This window comes from Eretmochelys imbricata, chromosome 5 (assembly GCF_965152235.1).
Source record: "Eretmochelys imbricata isolate rEreImb1 chromosome 5, rEreImb1.hap1, whole genome shotgun sequence".
NCBI lineage: Eukaryota > Metazoa > Chordata > Testudines > Cheloniidae > Eretmochelys > Eretmochelys imbricata.
The window spans coordinates 51,089,560-51,093,625 of NC_135576.1; positions in this window are offsets into that span (position 1 = coordinate 51,089,560).

Below are 4,066 nucleotides of genomic sequence, written 5' to 3' on the forward strand. Positions count from 1 at the left end.
CGTTTCACCGTGTATAAAGTTTATACAGGGTAAACTCATAAATTGTTCGCCCTCTATAACACTGATAGAAAGATATGCACAGCTGTTTGCCCCCCACAGGTATTAATACATACTCTGCGTTAAATAATAAGTAAAAAGTGATTTTATTATATACAGCACGTAGGATTGAAGTGGTTCCAAGTAATACCAGACAGAACAAAGTGAATTACCAAACAAAATAAAATAAAACCCGCAAGTCTATGCCTAATACAGTAAGAAAACTGAATACAGCTAAAACCTCACCCTCAGATGTTTCAATAAGCTTCTATCACAGACTGGATACCTTCCTAGTATGGGCACAATCCTTTTCCCTGGTAAAGCCCTTGTTCCAGCTCAGGTGGTAGCTAGGAGATTTCTTATGTTTGCAGCCCCCTTTGTTCTGTTCCACCCCCTTATATGGCTTTGGCACAAGGCGGGAATCTTTTGTCTTTCTGCTCCCCCACCCCCTTCTAAATGGAAAAGCACCAGGTTTAAGATGGATTTCAGTACCAGGTGACATGGTTACATGTCCTGTGAGACTCCAAGCCTTTATTCCTCCCAGCCTGACTCATAGGAAAGCCTGCCTACAAACAGAGTCAATTGTCCTGGCTGATGGGAGCCATCAAGATTCCAAACCACCATTAATGGCCCACACTTTGCATAATTACAATAGGCCCTCAGAGTTATATTTCATATTTATAGTTTCAGATTTAAGAGTGATGCATTTATACAAATAGGATGACCACACTCAGTAGATTATAAGCTTTGTAATGACACCTTACAAGAGACGTTTTGCATGAAACATATTCCAGTTACATTACATTCACACTCATTAGCATATTTTCATAAAATCATAGAGTGCAACATCAGAGCCATATTTTATATAATCATCGTCATATTTTCTTTTCTTTGGAAGTGACTTTCCAGAACCATCATGATCATTAGACTTAGATTTTCCACAGTGTTTTTTTATTTTTTGGATCTTTTCTTTATTTTCTATTAAATCAATTTGTTCTATCTTTTCTCCCTCTATTTTTTTTTATCGGGGCCACCTGGAATTGCGGTTGCCATATCATCCCCTCCTTGGCTCCCTTTTTAGCCTGTTCATCTGCCTTCTGATTCCACTGAGCTCCCTCAACAGTTTTCTTGTGGGCTTTTACTTTTCCCATTAGTACTGATTATGTTCTTTGTTGTGCTAATCCCCATAAATAAGTTAATTTTTCAGCATGACTAATAGGTTTACCTTCCCTGATTTCATACCCGTCTTCTCCCTTTGAGGTATCCAATCTATTACAGCTCTCAGTACTCAGTCAGAATCTGTGAAAATAGCCACAGCTTCATCTCTTGGCATGTTTTCCAGTGCTACTCTTACCGCTACAATTTTGGCAGTTTACACTGAATGTGGCAAACATTGACCCTTAAAAACCTTCTCTTCTGATATTCTCACTGCTGTATATCCCGCATATGTTTTACCTTCCTCAGAAAATCTAGAACCATCCAAAAACCAAACTACAACTACTTAATCCATGATTTCGCTTAGAATTGCTCCACCTTGGAATAGTATAGGTGCTTCGTGGGAATTTCTGGTAAAGAACATTCATGTTGTTCTGCTTCTGTTAGGAGACCAAAAGAGACTGGAGATAGACTTGGAATCTTTTCCATGGCTATATTTTTATTTAACAAGGCTAGTATCCGTTTTGTTAACCTGGGATTGGAAACATGCCCATCATTAATTTTCCCTGTCAGCATGTATTTTAGAGGTGAATGGGATGTTTTCAAAAGCACTGGGGATAGTCCTACTAGATATTCCCAATGTTGCAAAGCCGAAACTAATGCCAATAGCTCTTTTTCATAAGGAATAAATCCTTGTTCTACTCCATCTAGAGTCTTAGAAGCATATACCAGAGGTCAAAGACCTGTACCGTGGTCTCGGCTTAAGATAGCACTCATTCCAGTATTTGTAGTAGCCAATTGTAATACAAAAGGCTGTCCTACTTTTGGATATACCAAGGCTGGGGCTTGTGCTAACGCCTTTTTAAGCTGAGTGAACGCTTCCTGCTGTTCCAATCCCCATTCCCATTTCTTACCTTTCCTTAACTGGTGGCGGAACTGGACGAGCTAAGGGAGGCAAAGAGGTATGTTGATGAGCCTTTCCGGGACACTGTAGATTTGTCCCACTTCCAGTCAGATAGCCCCTACACTGTTAAGGAGGATGAAAGGCTCAGAGAAGGAGAGCAGTCAACGGGAACAGAGGGAAACCTTCCCACAGTTGGGACCCTCCTTCCAGATGATGTTGGGGTATACTCTCACACTGAGGTTTCCTCTCTGGGGGAGGGAACTCCAGTCATTAGGAAAAGGCAGGTGTTAGTAGTGGGAGATTTGATCATTAGAAACATAGATAGCTGGGTTTGTGATGACTGGGAGAACCGTATGGTGACTTGCCTGCCTGGTGCAAAGGTTGCGGATCTCACGAGGCATCTAGATAGACTTAAGTGTAGTGCTGGGGAGAAGCCAGTGGTTGTGGTACATGTAGGTACCAATGATATAGGGAAGGGTAGGGGAGAAGTCCTGGAGGCCAAATTTAGGCCGCTAGGAAAGAGACTGAAATCCAGGACCTCTATGGTGGCATTCTCAGAAATGCTACCAGTTCCATGCGCAGGGCCAGGTAGGCAGGCAGAGCTTCAGAGTCTCAATGAGTGGATGAGACGATAGTGTAGAGAGGAGGGGGTTAGATTTATTAGGAACTGGGGAAACTTTTGGGATAGGGGAAGCCTATACAGGAAGGATGGGGCTTCACCTAAACCAAAGTGGATCCAGACTGCTGGCACTTAACATTAAAAAGGTTGCAGAGCAGTTTTTAAACTAAGAGATGGGGGAAAGCTGATTGCTGCAGAGGCGCACATGGATTGGACAGAGACTTCTCTCAGAGGAGAGTCTATTGATAGTGATTCTCTAGGTTTTAGTCAGGAGGAGGGGATGAAAGAGGACAAAGTATGTGCCAGATCAGACAAGAAACATTCGTATAAAGAATCTGACACATCAGAAAAGGGCAGAAAAATAAACAGTGACAAGTTCTTAAAGTGCTTGTACACAAATGCTAGAAGTCTAAATAATAAGATGGGTGAACTAGAGTGCCTCGTGTTAAAGGAGGATATTGATATAATAGGCATCACAGAAACCTAGTGGAGTGAGGACAATCAATGGGACACAATCATTCCGGGGTACAAAATATATCAGGACAGAACAGGTCATGTGTGTGGCTGGGTGGGGAGAGTGGCACTGTATGCGAAAGAAAATGTCGAATCAAATGAAATAAAAATCTTAAATGAATCCACATGATCCCTAGAATCTCTACGGATAGTAATTCCATGCTCTAATAAGAATATAACAGTAGGGATCTATTATCGACCACCTGACCAGGACAGTGATAGTGACGATGAAATGCTAAGGGAGGTTAGGGAGGCTGTCAAAATAAAAAAATAATAGTGGGGAATTTCAGTTATCCCCATATTGACTGGTACATGTCACCTCAGGACAAAATGCAGAGACAAAATTTCTCAATACTTTAAATGACTGCTTCTTGGAGCAGCTGGTACAGGAACCCACAAGAGGAGATGCAATTCTCGATCTACTCCTGAGTAGAGCGCAGGATCTGGTCCAAGAGGTAACTATAACAGGACCGCTTGGAAATAGTGACCGTAATATAATAACATTTAACATTCCTGTGATGGGAAGAACACCTCAGCAGCCCAACACTGTGGCATTTAATTTCAGAAAGGGGAACTATGCAAAAATGAGGAGGTTAGTTAAACAGAAATTAAAAGGTACAGTGACTAGAGTGAAATCCCTGCAAGCTGCATGGACACTTTTCAAAGACCCCATAATAGAGGCTCAACTTAAATGTATACCCCAAATTAAAAAACACGGTAAAAGAACTAAAAAAGAGCCACCATGGCTTAACAACCATGTAAAAGAAGCAGTGAGAGATAAAAAGGCATCCTTTAAAAAGTGGAAGTCAAATCCTAGTGAGGTAAAGAAAAAGCATAAA